The 20,241-nt window shown below is 36.7% G+C and overlaps 1 protein-coding gene across 1 annotated transcript in view; it reads left to right on the forward strand.

Annotated features, from left to right (window-relative positions):
- MSR1 (macrophage scavenger receptor 1) overlaps positions 1–20,241 on the forward strand; it is a 522,563-nt gene that overhangs the window by 125,782 nt on the left and 376,540 nt on the right. The gene's annotated exons all lie outside the window — the stretch shown is intronic.

Consider the following 20,241-nt stretch of genomic DNA (forward strand, 5'->3'; position numbering starts at 1 on the left):
ATGTTAGTTTCATTCTTTAAACAGCTGCAAGCCATTGAAAACAGCTCTTGCCTTTTGCAGATTTATTGTATTTCCTTAGTCAAAGGAACCGGCCAACCTTGAAGATCTGACATATTGTGTATCCTTAAAGAATCACTACAGACCCCCAAGTATTTCAATAGGGTTTGGAATAAATACTACAGGGCTATTGCATTTACACTCAGATGTACTTGTTATCCCTATTTTAAGTAATTTCTTTACTATTTCCTGCATTGACTTTCTTTGCAACGTTGATATACTCTAAGCTTTTAAGTTAGCATTTTCCATTTTTAAATTACCTTTAAAATGAAAAGACTGGTACATTGCCCCCCACCCCCACCCCCTCCAAACTGAAATCTAATAAAAGTAATTTCCAAAAATAGCAAGCATTTTGTGTTGCTGAGGACTTTCAGTTAACATTTGCCTAAAAGGGACATCCTTTTTGCAGCAGTGTATTTCCTAGACAAGCTGTGCATACCCTTTACATTTTACACAGTGCACTACTTCTTTCTTTGAAAGTCTTACTTCTGTGCTGAACGTCTGGATAATGTGCACTAGTATTGTTTCATGTTTTGTCAAAATTATTTACTTTGCTTACTGGTTTCTACCTTAATCATTCTGTTTACTTCTGTCCATGCTATTCAGGAAGATGAAACATTGCCTAATTCCGTTTCTCTTTCCATCAGAATGACTTTTTATTATACTAAGTGAAAATACTTTTTCACTTGCATACTTTACAACATGTGATCTTTGCCGCACCTCAGCAACTTCAGATTTGGTACAGACATCACAGTTGTTAGCCTTTGCACTTTCTTTACTGGTCTGAGAGATATGCAAGTCTGTTTAGAATCTTGGTCTAGTGTTTTATGGTAGCCTTACATAGATTGTATACCAAGTTATTTTATAACTCAAGGTATATGAAGAAAGTAAGAACATTTTGCTTAGCTTCTTTTCCTAAAACTGTTAAGTATTTTTCCTTACTCTGTTCAAAGTAGTATCTACTCACTGACCTTTTTTTTTTTAGTTTAAGAGTCCATCTGATGGTCACCAAACTCTGGTGTTTCCTCAGGGTCAGACTGTCATTCAGACGAATGTACTGTCACCTCTCCTACCAGCACACATACTGGAGTCTTAGTGTCCAGATCTTCTCTATAAAATGGCGACTCCTACCAGTATTCGTTAGTGCCAGGTTCTGACTTTGACTTATTAAGTTGTCTTTTTCTCTTTCAGTTTGAATATTATACATTATACCCTTTTCCTTTTGCTCAGTGTTTCAGTATTTGATACAACAGGAATATCACTGGGGTCTGTTTAAGTTGTCTTAACACTCAGCACACACTCCACTGCCTTCTTTTTCTCTCCTTTATATGGCTCACCATCTGTCTCACAGTAGCCAAGCAACACTGTCTTAGTTACTTTTTTTTCTTTAGGTTGTTGTCCTGCTGAAACAAAAACCTCAGAACACATTTTATTTTCCATTTTACCTTTTCTCTTAATGAAAGATATGCATTGCCTGGAGCATTTCTTTTTTATCTTTCTTTTTCTATACTGATATAACTAGGTTTACAATCCTATCTATGCATTATTTTTTTTTTCTTTGAGCTATACAAGTAAACTCTTAGTCATAATTTCCTCCTCCTCAATATTCACCTGCTATTTAGAATTTTAAGTTTCTGGAGTTTTCTGTTCTAGCCGATCCAAAAAGTTTAGGACAACCTGTTCTCTCTACTACCAAACAGTTGGGATCACTTAACTAAAACTCTTTTCACCCCTTCCCCCCTCAGATTTTTTATTTTCTATCATTACATCCTTACCTGATTTTTTTGGTCTCCTACCATTCAAAAACACCAAACCTAATCCCTTCTCCTGCAATCTATATTATACATTTTTTTCTGAGTAATGTAGATCCTCAAATAAGTTGTGTATAGTATACAATAAGTAAACTGTTTCTTGTACCCCTAAGTGGAAATGCTTTGACTGTGTAAAACACTTTTTATATAGCATATTATCAGTTAATGTAAATTTGCTAATTCTTGTATCAGTATTTGTCAAGACTTTCCAATTTACTATTTTATTTTATTTATTTTATTTATTTATTTGCAGTTTGATTACCGGAGAAGTCCACTGGGCCGAATTGACCTATTTTCAGTGGAGGCCCGGGGAGAAAAGCTCCAAGATGCATTATACAATTTAGATACAACTGATAGTTAATATTAAAGATAATATTATGCAGAATAGTTACTCATAAATGCATTCAATATCATGCATAGTTAACAAATTCATTAAGCTTAAAGGTAGGGATCATACAGCTTCATTTGAGGAAACCAGGTATGTGTTAGGTGTGGAAACAATTTACATACAAACCTTTTAAGAAAATGTAAATATGCTTTACATGCACACATCAACAGTAGAGTGCTATTTACAATATCTAAAAGGTTGGGCTGTGTGAGGGTAGCTGTAGGAGTTGTTGAGAGCTTAGAGAGAAGCTATAGAAATTGTTGAGAGCTTAGATAGGCTTATATGAAGATAACTATGAGAGTTGTAGAGCTTGGGAACCAGAGAGAGAACCCCCTTTGATTAGGCTGGATGTAGGCAGGTACATTTCCATTTAGTGGACAGGTGTTTGAATAGTTGGGTTTTGAAGTTTTCTGAGTTTGGTATGGTTCTTAGTGTGGAGAGAAGGGAATTCCATTTTTTGCCTAGTGAGAAAGATAGGAGAAGTTGGCCAGCAGGACGTTTAGGTTTATGGATAGTAATTAAGTTCTGATTTTCAGATCTGAGAGCTCTGTTGGTTGTATAAGGAGGAAGGATGTTAGTTAGAGTGGGGCATTTTGTTGTGTGAAATATGAGTCTATAGGCAGTAGTGAGTTGGAGATAGTCTAGTTAGTTTGGGAGTTCTGCTTATTGAAATGAAATATTAATTTGCAGCTTTCCTCCCCAGGCCTCCACTAAAAAAGATTTTTTCTCCCATTTGGACTATCCCAGTAAATAAATGCAAACAATAAATGAACAAATAAATACATTCTGCTTAAATTGTACATTTTCCTTTCTACCTAACTTCATTCACTTAGAATACTCTGTTTGAGGAAGTGATTTCTTGCCTTCACTTCTGCAAGTCGCACCCCCTTCCTGATTTACAACACTTTCAGGAAGTGATTACACTTCTACTCTCTGTTTTACAAAACACTACCACATTCAGTGTTTTATTCTGCATCCCTTCCTGATACTGGTTCTGCTCTTCCAGGCTGATCTCTCATATGTGTATGCTTACATATCTTTTTAAATGGTATTGGTCCTTCTCTTTGTATCATTAGCAAAACATTTTAATTTCAGGGCAGATTAACACTACTCCTTTATCTCTGTTATAGTAATGCACTTTAATAAATGTGCCTGGTGGTTGCTCTCCACTTTTTCTAAGTTATTCAGAGGTGTAATTTTAGGCATATTCACTTACTGGTTCCATTCTGTCTAATGATAAGATTTTCCCACTGTTTCCACAAATCAGTAACATGGAGAAAATTCCCATTTACCTTGCCATGTGTTAAAATGGGCAATAGAGCAACAGGACGAAATACCTGTTGAAAAGCATTTTCTAGCTGTAGCTGAGAAATGCAATACTCCATCTTATATCCATGAAATAATACTGCTTCTGTGGCTATCTTAGTAAAGTTTTTTTTTTTTTTTTTTTTGTTATGTGTCATACATTTCTTCTATCAAAATAATTATATTGCCTGAATCCAGCTGTCCTAGTAGCTCTCTGCCAGCAGTTAAGAGATTACACTTAATTATATTTGCAGTAGCACAGTAACAAAATGCAGTTTCATCCATTCTAGCAGATAATTTACCATAATACATAGACAGAAAATCTCTAATAACATGACTTTCTGAGGTAATAGTGTCCACTGGTGTAGCACTGTACCTATCATTAGTATAGTGACTAAATATGTGGCCACTTTTTCCACATCTGAAATATACTCTGTCAATATATAATATTTTTTGTTTGTTACCAACATTCAACAGATGTACTACATGTTTGCTAACCTTAACTCTAACTCTGTCCTTGCCTGTGACCCTAACTCTGAACCCTATCTTAGAAAAATCCTTTCCATAACTTTACCGCTATACAAAACTGGCTCAGAAAAAGGCATCCATACCAACAAACAAGCACAGCACTAAAACTATCTGCTTAACTAACACGTATTCTAACTCAGCACTGGATGCACAAACACATTATGAGCTGCCTACATTCTGGCCTGTCTACCTTCTGGTACTGCCTTTCTGAGTGTCTACATATTGAACTGTCTACATTATGAATGACAGCCTTCAAGAAAAGTATAACTTTCACTTAGTCATTTAATTAAATCTAAACAAAACTGCTCTATACATAACCTGCAAATCAAGTTATTTTATTCTCTCTAACAGGGAACATCAAATTGAAAAATCCATTTGTAAAAGTGTACTTGGGAGAAATGCTGAAAGGTTTCATGATATTAGTTATAATAGCTTTAAGAACAGTGTCAGTACTTCATCAGGTAGCACACTTGTCTTTGATGATGGTTCTTTTGTGTTATAGTAAAAAAAAAAAGTTGTTCTTCTGGTATTTAAGCCCTAACTTTGATAGGGTTTCTGTCTATACACACTGAGCAGAGTGGATAAGAGTTGTTGACTGCAGCTGTTAGCTGAGATATATAAGTATCCTGTTTTTTTTTTCGATTATTTATACAGATTATTGTTTTTAACAATTAATATATAGCACTTTATTGTCTGATTTTTAGTCTTCGAGTGTATTTTATTGCTATTAACTAATCTGCACAAGTAACTGATTTGTCTGCAGTTAAAAGCATTCTGTATCTTTACAAATCTTTATCTGTTTGTGCTTTCTCTAGTGCTACTGTCTGTAGGCTATTGTTTCTAGCTGATGCCTGTCTTTAACTTTGCTAGATTGTGTTAATAGTCTGCTGAGTGGGGGATGGTTCTTTTGTGTTCTTGTAAAAAAAAAATTGTTCTTCTGGTATTTAAGCCCTAACTTTGATAGGGTTTCTGTCTATACACACTGAGCAGAGTGGATAAGAGTTGTTGACCACAGCTGTTAGCTGAGATATATAAGTATCCTGTTTTTTTTTTCGATTATTTATACAGATTATTGTTTTTAACAATTAATATATAGCACTTTTATTGTCTGATTTTTAGTCTTCGAGTGTATTTTATTGCTATTAAATAATCTGCACAAGTAACTGATTTGTCTGCAGTTAAAAGCATTCTGCATTTTTACAAATCTTTATCTGTTTGTGCTTTCTCTAGTGCTACTGTCTGTAGGCTATTGTTTCTAGTTGAAGTCTCTCTTTAACCTTGCTAGATTGTGTTAATAGTCTGCTGAGTGGGGGATGGTTCTTTTGTGTTCTTGTAAAAAAAAAATTTTGTTCTGGTATTTAAGCCCTAACTTTGATAGGGTTTATGTCTATACACACTGAGCAGAGTGGATAAGAGTTGTTGACCGCAGCTGTTAGCTGAGATATATAAGTATCCTGTTTTTTTTTTTTTCGATTATTTATACAGATTATTGTTTTTAACAATTAATATATAGCACTTTTATTGTCTGACTTTTAGTCTTGGAGTGTATTTTATTGCTATTAACTAATCTGCACAAGTAACTGATTTGTCTGCAGTTAAAAGCATGCTGTATCTTTACAAATCTTTATCTGTTTGTGCTTTCTCTAGTGCTACTGTCTGTAGGCTATTGTTTCTAGCTGAAGCCTCTCTTTAACTTTGCTAGATTGTGTTAATAGTCTGCTGAGTGGGGGCTGGTTTTTTTGTGTTATAGTAAAAAAAAAGTTGTTCTTCTGGTATTTAAGCCCTAACTTTGATAGGGTTTCTGTCTATACACACTGAGCAGAGTGGATAAGAGTTGTTGACCGCAGCTGTTAGCTGAGATATGTAAGTATCCTGTTTTTTTTTTGATTATTTATACAGATTATTGTTTTTAACAATTAATTTATAGCACTATTATTGTCTGCTTTTTAGTCTTCGAGTGTATTTTATTGCTATTAACTAATCTACACAAGTAACAGATTTGTCTGCAGTTAAAAGCATTCTGTATCTTTACAAATCTTTATCTCTTTGTGCTTTCTCTAGTGCTACTATCTGTAGGCTATTGTTTCTAGCTGATGCCTCTCTTTAACTTTGCTAGATTGTGTTAATAGTCTGCTGAGTGGGGGATGGTTCTTTTGTGTTCTTGTAAAAAAAAAAAAGTTGTTCTTCTGGTATTTAAGCCCTAACTTTGATAGGGTTTCTGTCTATACACACTGAGCAGAGTGGATAAGAGTTGTTGACTGCAGCTGTTAGCTGAGATATATAAGTATCCTGTTTTTTTTTTCGATTATTTATACAGATTATTGTTTTTAATTAATATATAGCACTTTATTGTCTGATTTTTAGTCTTCGAGTGTATTTTATTGCTATTAACTAATCTGCACAAGTAACTGATTTGTCTGCAGTTAAAAGCATTCTGTATCTTTACAAATCTTTATCTGTTTGTGCTTTCTCTAGTGCTACTGTCTGTAGGCTATTGTTTCTAGCTGATGCCTCTCTTTAACTTTGCTAGATTGTGTTAATAGTCTGCTGAGTGGGGGATGGTTCTTTTGTGTTCTTGTAAAAAAAAAGTTGTTCTTCTGGTATTTAAGCCCTAACTTTGATAGGGATTCTGTCTATACACACTGAGCAGAGTGGATAAGAGTTGTTGACCACAGCTGTTAGCTGAAATATATAAGTATCCTGTTTTTTTTTTTCGATTATTTATACAGATTATTGTTTTTAACAATTGATATATAGCACTTTTATTGTCTGATTTTTAGTCTTCGAGTGTATTTTATTGCTATTAAATAATCTGCACAAGTAACTGATTTGTCTGCAGTTAAAAGCATTCTGCATCTTTACAAATCTTTATCTGTTTGTGCTTTCTCTAGTGCTACTGTCTGTAGGCTATTGTTTCTAGTTGAAGTCTCTCTTTAACTTTGCTAGATTGTGTTAATAGTCTGCTGAGTGAGGGCTGGTTCTTTTGTGTTCTTGTAAAAAAAAAAAAGTTGTTCTTCTGGTATTTAAGCCCTAACTTTGATAGGGTTTCTGTCTATACACACTGAGCAGAGTGGATAAGAGTTGTTGACTGCAGCTGTTAGCTGAGATATATAAGTATCCTGGGTTTTTTTTTCGATTATTTATACAGATTATTGTTTTTAATTAATATATAGCACTTTATTGTCTGATTTTTAGTCTTCGAGTGTATTTTATTGCTATTAACTAATCTGCACAAGTAACTGATTTGTCTGCAGTTAAAAGCATTCTGTATCTTTACAAATCTTTATCTGTTTGTGCTTTCTCTAGTGCTACTGTCTGTAGGCTATTGTTTCTAGCTGATGCCTCTCTTTAACTTTGCTAGATTGTGTTAATAGTCTGCTGAGTGGGGGATGGTTCTTTTGTGTTCTTGTAAAAAAAAAGTTGTTCTTCTGGTATTTAAGCCCTAACTTTGATAGGGATTCTGTCTATACACACTGAGCAGAGTGGATAAGAGTTGTTGACCACAGCTGTTAGCTGAAATATATAAGTATCCTGGTTTTTTTTTCGATTATTTATACAGATTATTGTTTTTAACAATTGATATATAGCACTTTTATTGTCTGATTTTTAGTCTTCGAGTGTATTTTATTGCTATTAAATAATCTGCACAAGTAACTGATTTGTCTGCAGTTAAAAGCATTCTGCATCTTTACAAATCTTTATCTGTTTGTGCTTTCTCTAGTGCTACTGTCTGTAGGCTATTGTTTCTAGTTGAAGTCTCTCTTTAACTTTGCTAGATTGTGTTAATAGTCTGCTGAGTGAGGGCTGGTTCTTTTGTGTTCTTGTAAAAAAAAAAAAGTTGTTCTGGTATTTAAGCCCTAACTTTGATAGGGTTTATGTCTATACACACTGAGCAGAGTGGATAAGAGTTGTTGACCGCAGCTGTTAGCTGAGATATATAAGTATACTGTTTTTTTTTTTTTTTCGATTATTTATACAGATTATTGTTTTTAACAATTAATATATAGCACTTTTATTGTCTGATTTTTTGTCTTGGAGTGTATTTTATTGCTATTAACTAATCTGCACAAGTAACTGATTTGTCTGCAGTTAAAAGCATGCTGTATCTTTACAAATCTTTATCTGTTTGTGCTTTCTCTAGTGCTACTGTCTGTAGGCTTTTGTTTCTAGCTGAAGCCTCTCTTTAACTTTGCTAGATTGTGTTAATAGTCTGCTGAGTGGGGGCTGGTTTTTTTGTGTTATAGTAAAAAAAAAAAGTTGTTCTTCTGGTATTTAAGCCCTAACTTTGATAGGGTTTCTGTCTATACACACTGAGCAGAGTGGATAAGAGTTGTTGACCGCAGCTGTTAGCTGAGATATGTAAGTATCCTGTTTTTTTTTTTTTTTTGATTATTTATACAGATTATTGTTTTTAACAATTAATTTATAGCACTATTATTGTCTGCTTTTTAGTCTTCGAGTGTATTTTATTGCTATTAACTAATCTACACAAGTAACTGATTTGTCTGCAGTTAAAAGCATTCTGTATTTTTACAAATCTTTATCTCTTTGTGCTTTCTCTAGTGCTACTATCTGTAGGCTATTGTTTCTAGCTGATGCCTCTCTTTAACCTTGCTATATTGTGTTAATAGTCTGCTGAGTGGGGGATGGTTCTTTTGTGTTCTTGTAAAAAAAAAAAAAGTTGTTCTTCTGGTATTTAAGCCCTAACTTTGATAGGGCTTCTGTCTATACACACTGAGCAGAGTGGATAAGAGTTGTTGACCGCAGCTGTTAGCTGAGATATATAAGTATCCTGTTTTTTTTCGGTTGTTTATACAGATTATTGTTTTTAACAATTAATATATAGCACTTTTATTGTCTGATTTTTAGTCTTCGAGTGTATTTTATTGCTATTAACTAATCTGCACAAGTAACTGATTTGTCTGCAGTTAAAAGCATTCTGTATCTTTACAAATCTTTATCTGTTTGTGCTTTCTCTAGTGCTACTGTCTGTAGGCTATAGGCTATTGTCCCCACCCTCCCTCCCAGTTGGTGTCTTGCTCTTATACTTGGTGGCTTTGCAGTTGCCCGCCCCTACTGTAAATCTGATCTGTGACACTCCTCCCAGTCTAGTGTCATTAGCTCATTGCCTTAATATTTCTACAACTCAAGTGTTCTAGGTTGCACTGCATCTGAAGTGTTTGCGTGTTGTAGCTGCTTTTTTTTATATATAGACATCTCTGTTTCTTTAACTAAATAAGCTCTGCAAAGTTGTTTTATTGCATTCCTGCCTGCATTTCTGAGTTTTTTGCACTTTTAAAGTTTGTTTTTGCTTAGTTTAACTGGTAGGCTACACACTCAAGTGTGCTAGCCAAATTAAAGCATTTACTGTGTTTCTGTACCTAATTTCTGCTACTTTGTAAAAAAAAAAAAAAAAAATCCTTGTTTCCCACCTTTACTGAACTAGAATATTCCAATCTTCGGGTATTGCTGATCTCTGGGCTGTGTCATAGTTCCTGTGTAACCCATATCCTTATTTGGATAGGAGGAAGATTCTTTGTTCACCAGTGACAGTGGGGAGCTCTGATCAGCCTATCTGTCCCTTGAGGAGTGGTTCCAGCCCAGTGACCTGTAGCTTATTGGCCGTTTTGGGCCATTTCCTATCTCTTTCTAACCCCCTGCTTTAAAGCCAGCTTTAGCACACTTTTGCACTTGTAATTTAAAGTTTGTCCTGTTTGTTGCATTTACCTGTTGAGGCTACACACTCAAGTGCGCTAGCCTGTGTTATATATTTATTGCATTTTTCTGCTGTTTGTTGAAAAAAAAAAAAAAGTTATCCTGGTGTCCCATCTTTCCAGACCTAGAGTAGTCCAACTACAGGCTTTGCTGTATTCTGGACTTTTGGAAAGTTCCTGTGTTGCCCATTTCCTTTCTTGGATAAAGGGAGGCTTCTTTGTTCACCAGTGGCAGTGGGGAGCTTAGAGCAGCCTATCTATCCCTGGAGGAGTGTTCCCAGCACAAGAATCTGGTAGTCTATTGGCCGTTTTGGGCCAATTTCTAGCTCTTTCAAGTCCCCCTGTATAAAACCCGCTTTGACGCGGTTTGTGCACTTGTTACTACTCAGCCAAGCTCCTCATGGTCCTGCAGAGTGGTGCCAGCAGCAGAGAGGCTAAAAGAGTGACTGCTAACCTGATAAAAGTGTTTTCTTTCCTGCTACTACCTGGTCGATTGTCCGATCTAGCTAAACTGCAAGTATTTCTGCTTCTTGAACTGTTTTATACTGTTTAAAGTTGTTTTTGCACCTGCACTTTTAAAGTTTGCCCTGTTTGTTGCATTTACCTGTTGAGGCTACACACTCCAGTGTGCTAGCCTGTGTTATTTTCCTGCTGTTTGTTGCAAAAAAAAAAAAAAAATTATCCTTGTTTCCCATCTTTCCTCACCTAGAGTAGTTCAAATACAGGCTTTGCTGTATTCTGGACTTTTGGAAAGTACTTGTGTTGCCCATTTCCTTTCTTGGATAAAGGGAGGCTTCTTTGTTCACCAGTGGCAGTGGGGAGCTTAGAGCAGCCTATCTATCCCTGGATGAGTGTTCCAAGCACAAGAATCTGGTAGTCTATTGGCCGTTTTGGGCCAATTTCTAGCTCTTTCAAGTCCCCCTGTATAAAACCCACTTTGGTGCAGTTTTGCGCTTGTTACTACTCAGCCAAACTCCTTGTGGTCCTGCAGAGTGGTGCTAGCAGCAGAGAGGCTAAAAGAGCGACTGCTAACCTGATAAAAGTGTTTGTTTTCCTGCTACTACCTGGGCAACTCTCCGATCTAGCTAAACTGCAAGTATTTCTGCTTCTTGAACTGTTTTAAACTGTTTAAAGTTGTTTTTGCACCTGCACTTTTAAAGTTTGTCCTGTTTGTTGCTTTTACCTGTTGAAGCTACACACTCAAGTGCGCTAGCCTGTGTTACATATTTATTGCATTTTCCTGCTGTTTGTTGAAAAAAAAAAAATTATCCCTGTTTCCCGTCTTTCCTGACCTAGAGTAGTCCAAATACAGGCTTTGCTGTATTCTGGACTTTTGGAAAGTTCCTGTGTTGCCCATTTCCTTTCTTGGATAAAGGGAGGCTTCTTTGTTCACCAGTGGCAGTGGGGAGCTTGGAGCAGCCTATCTATCCCTGGAGGAGTGTTCCCAGCACAAGAATCTGATAGTCTATTGGCCGTTTTGGGCCAATTTCTAGCTCTTTCAAGTCCCCCTGTATAAAACCCGCTTTTGGTGCGGCTTTGCGCGATTTTGCACATAGTGCAGCATCAGGCAGCGTCACTTAATTGGGTTTAAATCATTCTCGGCTCCACAAAGTCTGCTCTTCACTTTTTCCCTTAGAACTGATCTAGTTCTCATAATAAACACCCTATTCCCACTCTAAAGCCTGGCACTTGCTCACTAAAGCAATGATATAAGTCAGCACTAAAAAATTAAAAGCACTACACCCTCACAAACTCCCCTTGAGTACTTTGTTCCCCATTGGCCCTTTTTTCAATTATAAAGGAATTCCCAATACTATTCTAGCATGTCCAAAGGTCAGTTGTCAATCTCCTCTCCAGTCCAGCTGGTGAATCTGGGAATCTTGAGGCAATGTTACAACTGCCTCATGTACACAGACAACCCTCTCCTCCTCCCATCAAATTCCAACACATGTGAGAGATGCAACCATATAGCCAAACTGGAGGCTAAGCTCTCTCAACTCAGTACTGGCGTAACCAGTCAGGAGGCGAAGAAAACCACATTCACTACAATTCCAGTCTCACATAGACCTACCACGACAGCAAACCAAACACATAAACACACAAAAACATACTCGGAGGCTCTAAATAAAAATCTGCCTAAGCAGCACAGACCTCCAAAGCAGACACCCAAGCAACTGCTACCCCAAAACAAAACACGTGCAACACATAGCTCACAAAGCCAGTGTGCCAAACAGTCACAGCCCTTAAGGCTAAACAACACACCTGATACACTTGTAATAGGTGACTCTATCGTTAGGCACACTGACGTCCCGCTCACCAGGCTGAACAAGGAGAAGGTCACGGTGAGCTGCCTGTCGGGTGCTAGGATCCACCACATAACACAAGCAATCAGGTCACTCCAAGGCAAGTACAAATATGACTCAGTCATTGTCCATGCTGGTGTGAATAACCTGAGATGTACCTCCCTGGACTACATGAAAAGAGACGTAGAGGAGCTGTCTGAGCATGTAACCCAGGCCGGTATGACCCTGACCTTGAGTAGAATCTTACCCTCACCAAGAATGATGCCACAATATGAAGACAAGATGATCAATTTCAACAATTGGCTTAAGTATTGGTGTCATTCAAAGGGGATCCAATGCCTGTCTGCCTGGGATGACATGCTCGACAAGCCACAATGCTTCGCTAGGGACGGCTTGCACCTGTCAACCCTGGGCTTTCGGATATTGGCAAAGGCTCTTGCCACCCCCATAGTGCCTTTTTTAGGCAAGGCTGAAAAGACAAACCCACCTCCATAGGTATCACAAGGGATAAGAAACTAAGAGTAATGCTACTCAACGCCAGAAGTCTAAACCTCAAGATGCATGCACTCAAAACTCTCCTTAGCATGGAGAACATCGATATCTGTGCAGTAACAGAAACCTGGTTCAAGGCTCCCGAGAGCACCCCAGCACTAGCAGGTTATACCTCATACCATGTTTTTTGGCCCCAAAACTTGGACCGAACCACAAAAGGAGGGAGGGTATCAATATTCGTCAAAGATACCCACACCTCCAGGTTGGTGGCAAAGCACGAAGCATCAGAGACTATCCATGTGCAACTAACAGTGGGTAAAACTGCCTTCTAGTTTATAGCCTGCTACAGACCACCCTCCCAAACCCAGGAACCCCACTCGGCCTTCCTGAGAACACTGGAAAATATGAAGGTCTCTCCAAACACCATTATACTGGGCGACTTCAACTACCCCAACAAAGACTGGGAGCATTACTCTAGCTCCAGCACCCTGGCCCAAAGGTTCCTGGAATTTATAAACTCAAATGCTATGGAACAACTTGTTTGCACTCCCACAAGAGGGGCAAACATACTGGACCTGATCATCACCAACATGGGGACTCTATACTCCAGACCAGAAGTGTATCCCTCACTGGTAAGATCAGACCATAAACTAATCTCACTAGATATTCACATCCCGACCCCAGCCCCTGCCCAGAAAACCACAGTGAAAAACTGCTCTAAAGCAAATTTCACACTCCTCAAAACTGAGGTGGAATCCTTCAAAGCCCCCGGGCCTGTGGAAAATACGGCCCAGAACAATCCTTTATAAATGCATTCTATGAACACCTTCAGAATGCATGGATCATGCAATCCCAAATAAAACCAAGACACAATCCTCCAAAGTTAGGCGTCCTGTCTGGTGGACCCCAGACATAAACAAACTATACAATAGAAGGAGGAAGCTACTACATGATAGAGCAAAATCCCAAAAAGGGAAGGCATCTCTGATCAGTATTAGCAAAAAACTACGGGCACTCATAAAATCATCTAAGGCCAGCTTCGAGAGAAAAATTGCACAGGACACTAAGGATAATCACAAGGCTTTCTTTAGTTATGTTAGGAACCTGGGTGGGAATTCCCAGATATGCTCAGAATTAGTCCAAAATGACAAAAAATACACCGAACCCACAGACATTGCCAACATCCTAGCTGACAGGTTCAGCGCAAACTTCTCCCCCCCTTCTCCACCAAAAGGGCAAATATCTATCCCAGCAGAGTGCTGCCCCCCTGACATCTGAGAAGCTCAGGTAAGAGCCGCCGTCTCCAAAGCAAAAAACACAGCATCAATGGGACCAGACAGTGTCCCAGGCTGCATCCTACATGAACTCCAAGAAGAACTAAACCCAAACATCAAACTACTGTTCAGTCTCAGCCTTACTACAGGATATGTACCCAAAGAGTGGCGTACAGCTACAGTGGTCCCTCTCCACAAAGGTGGTGCCTCAATGGATCCTGGAAACAATCGCCCCATAAGCTTGACTAGCTTGGTCTGCAAAGCTATGGGAAGGATCTTCATGGACCTCATAAATAAAGATATTGGGGACCAACAGACACTGGATCCTACCCAGTTTGGCTTTGTTAAGGGCAGATCCTGCCTATTAAACCTGGTTGATTTCTTTGAAACAGTCACCAAGGCCATTGATGAGGGGAAGGTGGTCCACACCGCCTACCTGGACCTTGCCTTCGATACAATACCCCACTCGGGCATTATAGATAAGCTCACCAGCTTAAATATAAACCCCTATGTCACTAGATGGGTTGCAAACTGGCTCAAGGACAGAACCCACATGGTTAGAATTGCTGGAGCCATGTCAGACTCCAAACCTGTTACAAGTGGCGTCCCACAAGGCTCAGTCCTGGGACCTCTCTTGTTCAGTATATATTTCTCGATGGTACAGGCTAACACGGAAGGACTGTGGCTGACCAAGTTCGCAGATGACTGCAAACTGGGTGCCATAATTGACTCTCCAGCCGACACAAGCATCCTACAAAAGGGCCTCATAGAAACAGACAACTGGTGCCAGAGCCATGGCCTCAAGCTAAACGCCAAAAAGTGTATAGTCATCCCCTTTGGCAAAAACAAAGTGACCACAAATTACCACATAGGTGGTAATCCATTAAGTACGGAAGAAGTAATTAGGGACCTGGGGACCCAAATTGATAGCAATCTCTCATTTGACAACCACGTGGCCAAAGTGGTTAGAAAAACATTTTATATAGCCCACCTAATCATGAAGGGATTCACATCTAGATCAGGGGAGGTCATCGTGCCTCTTTACTCATCCCTCATAATTGAGTACAATGCCCCTTTTGGGATGTACCTTACCAGACACCTGCAGCAACTGGAAAGACCCCAAAAGTACCTCACCAAGAGGATCAAAGGGCTTAAACAGATGCCATATGCTGCCCGGTTAAAGAAACTCCAGCTCTACTCAGTGGCATACCGCCTGCTCAGAGGCGATCTGTACCTGATGTATAAAGCCATGTCCAACCCAGAATTAATGGACATGCTGCACCTCAGAAAATCCAAATCCCATCGAGCTACGTGCTCAAGAGATTTGAACCTCAGCACTGAAATAAATAGGACATGCTGGAGGGACAGATTCATAACCCAGAGGCTCCCTTCACTCTGGAATAAAATCCCAGTCCAGGTTAGGCAGAGTCCCTCATTGACTCTCTTCAAGAGGAATCTTGATGAGTGGATGGGAGATAGTAGGTTTACCCCGGGTATCACTTCTGTGTCACTGTTAGACAGAGGCACAGTATACTAACCTCGAAAAAGGGCATAGCAGAATTCATTTAAAATGGGTGGCGAAAGCCAAACACACTCTGGCTAGGCTTATAAATGCCCTAGGGCAGATAGCCTAGTATGAACCTATGATCCTATGAACCTATGACCCCATTATATTTTATCTCATTCAATCTTTCCTTCCATATGAAACACAATACGTAAAATGATTTATCAATTTCTTTCACTTCCTTTGTTCTTTTGTTACCATAATATCCATATTTTATCATGTTCATGTTTGTATTTTACAATTTTAGAGTCCTTTAATACATTATTTTCACATCATTTTCCCATACTTTTCTCACTCTCGTACAATTTAAGAAAACATGTTCAATCATCTCAGTCTCTCCACAGTAGTTACATATCCTTTCCTGAATTCCCTTATATGGCATATTTGCTTTAACAGGCAGTTTACTTATCAGTAAACTGCAAATAAAATCTTTACATTCATATTTTTTTTTGCTCCATCTAAGCCTTATTTTAATTTCATTTACTTTTTCAATATCTGGGTTTTTCCATGGATAAATATAATAACATTCACTCATTACATGTTCATACCAATCTTTTTTTTTCTTTTTCTTCTCATACTCCCTATTTTCAATTTCCATAATAATATTTTACCTTGATATTCTTTAATCTCATTACTGACACTATTCTTCTATCTTTTCCCATATATTAAGCTTTCACAAGCATCTTTATATTTGATTGTCATTATATCATTTACTATGTTCATATATTCTTCTTTCAATCCCTTCAACACGTTATACAGATTAAATGAAGCTGCATGTGCAAAAGGATTTATTAGTCATAATCCTCCTTCTTCTTCCTGAACATACAACATTCTTCTCCTTACAGGGATAAATCTTGATCCCCATATAAAAGAAAATATAATCAACAGCAGTTCTTTTTCATATTTAGATGGGATCATATATAGAATTGCCAAACAGGTAATGTTACATAAAAGAATGGAGTTTATTAAATAAACTGTTTTCTTATATGATAATCTTTATGACCTCCAAAACATGCATATTTCTCTCAACTTTTGTATCTGTCTCTCCCATTGTGTTTCCTTCTTTATATTAACATAAAACCTTATTCCTAGAGAATCTTCTTCTTCACCATTAAAGTGAATACCTTGTAACTCACCCAATAATCCAAGGAATTTACTTTTATCCTTGTTGATGCTTAGACCATGCATATTTAAGTACTTGTTTAATTTCCTAATTCGTTGTTCCATCCATTTCTTAATTTTAGTACTTAATACTATATTGCCTGCATAAATAAGACGAATATGCATAAATAATACTAACTGGGACATAGAGCCCTTCTATTATCCTATACCTTGCTATTTTCAGTTCTCTATTCATTGTGTTTACAATCACATTCACAGCTAACACAAATACTACACTGTTTGCTGGACAACCTTGCCTTATCCCACACTCTATTCTTATTTCTTTACTTAACCATCCATTTAATATAATTTTAATTATATTATTCTGATACTGATCTTATGACTTTTATTATTTTGTCACTTACATTATAGTCTCTTAATATACTTCATAATTCCTCATGTTACATTCTATTGAATTATTTGTTTACATCTCTAACCAACACTTTAGCTTCCACTTTTTTATTTATAATATCGTATATTACCTTTTTTAACAACTAACAACCATAATAAATCCTGACTTCCTTTCACTTTTTCCCAAAAATCATAGGTTCCAGCAGTCTATCTACACCTTTTCCTAATCTTTTCTCTATTATTCTCATAAATGTTTGATAATCTGAATGGTTTAATACCATTTTTTCTAGTTCTGAATGTCTTCCTTTTCCATTTGTCCATATAAAATTCATGGCCTCCATAATATCACTTTTTCACTTATCCCTTTTTCTAACCATTGATTCAAAACCTCTACAAAACATACGTTTGCCAATTTTTCATGTTATAGTACATATGATGCTCAATTCCATCTAATCCCATAGCCTTCTCCGTATCCAAGTCATTTAAGATTTTTTACACTCTTCTATATTTATGTTTTTCCATAATCTCATTCTCTACTTTACTTAACTTATTTACCTCCCATATTTGCATCTCTTTTATCTCTATCATCTTAAATGCATTCTTAATATAATGCTCCATTACTTTAATTTTGCACATTCATCTTTTTTTCTTCATTAGTTCCATTTCTCTTCTTACCCTCTCATTTTCTCTCACCATTTTACCCAAATATGGAGCCACATCTTCTTTCTCTTGTAAAAAGTACTTTTGCTTAAACATTTTCTTAATCTTCTCTTGACTCATTTCATAGTTTTCTTTCTTTTTTCCATAAAAGCTTTTACTATCTCTTAACATTCCTCTGAATACTGTTTGAATAACAAAGTAGAGTTTTGCTTTTTTCTCTCTTTTCATGGCTTGACATTCTAGAAAGCACTTTTTACACTTCCCTTTAAAATGTAACCACTAATCAGTCTAATTTTTATAAAATATTCTCATTTCTACATGACCTTCCCATAATTTATCATTTTTTCTATCTTCTTCATTTAAATCTTTTTTCTTTTTTTTTATTTTACTTCTAACTATATAGCCAAATGGTCTGAGAAACCTGTTTCTTTTGTTCCTTTTTAATAATGTTCACATTATCAGATATTATAAAATAACCAATTTCTGTTTTAATCTCATTTCTTTTACATGTTCAGTGTATATTATTCTGTATATAAAACATTCCACTTTTCATTATTTCATAAACTATTTTAACATCATTCCCTTCTTCTTCTGTTTTCCTCAAATCAGAATTTAAATCTCCTACTTATTCTATTTCCATATTTATTCCCACATAATTTAAGAATTTTTGGACATTTCCTCTCTTTTTTATTTAGTAACATATGCATATATGGCAATAATTCTATATACATCATTTTTTATATCTTATATCTAACACTGTTATTCTACCTAGCTCTACTAAAGTATAATCTAAGACTGTAACTGTTGCATTGCATAATACAGCAATCCCTAAACATGTATCTTTTCTTATGTTCCATACAATTTTCCCAACCCATAAGTTTTGCATCTGGTTCCTTTCATCTTCCATTAAGATTCTTGTATCCTCTAGAATAAATACATGCATGTCTACACCATTTCAATACACCTAACCTATTAATGTTTTTGATAAGACTCTCAAGTTCTTCCAGGTGTATTATATTTTTATCTTACCCATTATCTTTCTTTTTATATTCTTTCATAATCACAATTTTACATTTTCTTTTCCTATCTTTCACTCGTCCCCCTATTGAATTATTTTACCTCTTACTATGTTCCAGTTGCTATCTTCCTCTTCACGTGTTTCAAGTACTAATTACTCATCTTTTTATTTTCTTTATACTTCGTGTTTTTATTTTCTTCTTGTATGATATTTTGTTTTTCATGTTCATGTTTATCATTTTCTGATACATTATGTATATATTCCTGTGTCTGCTTTTTTGTTCAAGATGTAATTGTTTATCACAATTAACTGAGTCTCGTCCCATTTTTCCACATTTTTTACACATCAATTCACATTTCTTTGCTTCATGTCCCACGTTTCCACAAGCAAAACAGCTTCTTTATCATAATTGCTTTATTAAATGATCACTCTTCCCACAAAAAAAAACACACGTTTTAGCTGTCCCTTATATCTTACATAACATCTGTTTCCTTCAACAGTTATTATACTTGGGATATGTATGATATTATCATTTTACATCTTCAAAGTAATCCCACAATCCCACCCCCAGTCCATAAACTTCTGTCATCATACATTTTCTTAATGTCCAACATTTATTTGCATACAGTTTTTAAACAGTCTTTCAATGCTTCCTTATCCACCTCCATTCCAAATTGTACAGTAATTCTCTTTTAAGTCACTCTATTAAAAGTCTGCATTACATAAGAGTTCCACAGCATTACATAAGAGTTCCATAGACTACAGTCTTTTGTTTTTCAAACTTCTCTAAAAATTCTCCATATATTGCCCAGTCTCAAATATAATGTCACAAAAAGTCTGTCTGTTAATGTGAATAAAGACTCTTACCTCATTTGGTGATATTCCCAAGGCTGTAATAACTGTATCCCATACCTTAGATCTTTCAAGCTCTTTTTCTTCCTAAGTGCTGAGATGTACAACAAACTTCTTCTTCACAACCTGTCTTCCTCCTTCTCCCTCTCTTATTTGTTTCTTCCCTTCTTTCAGTATCATTGTATACATTTTTTTTCCTTCTGTAGTTTTTTTTTCACTTCTTCCTCCTGGCTTATATCCATAATGTCACCCCAAGATGCCACCACTTCACTTTCTGGTTCACTCTACATAATCATTTCCTTTAGATAATCATCTCACAACCCTCCTGACTGGAGGGTTGTAACAATACACTCTTGTGTTGCAACCTCTGACTCAAAGAGGTTATGCTATAATAAATTCTCTGAATCTTTTACACATCCTTCCAACCCTTTTGAGAGCTTTTTAAAAAGCTCACCTGCCTTTTCAAATACTTCATACACACTGTCATCTCTTCCAAATGCTTCCTTAACTTCCAAGTCCTTCTCTGACATACACAATGTCTCTGCTGACTTACTATCAGCATTTAATCCAGCAACATCTCCCTTTTGAACTTCCATGCTTACTATTACCAGCTTCCTGCGTCTCTGATCCACCCTTACACATGGAATGGAAGACAGGAAGTGTAGCTGTAAACAGCTTCCCCTTACACAAAAGTGTAGGGGAAGTTGCTAGATACCCTCGCCAAATTTCCATGAGTACTATAAATACCACCTCAGATCTCTCC

This window comes from Protopterus annectens, chromosome 2.part1 (assembly GCF_019279795.1).
Source record: "Protopterus annectens isolate FY-2018-M chromosome 2.part1, PAN1.0, whole genome shotgun sequence".
NCBI classification, from domain to species: domain Eukaryota; kingdom Metazoa; phylum Chordata; order Ceratodontiformes; family Protopteridae; genus Protopterus; species Protopterus annectens.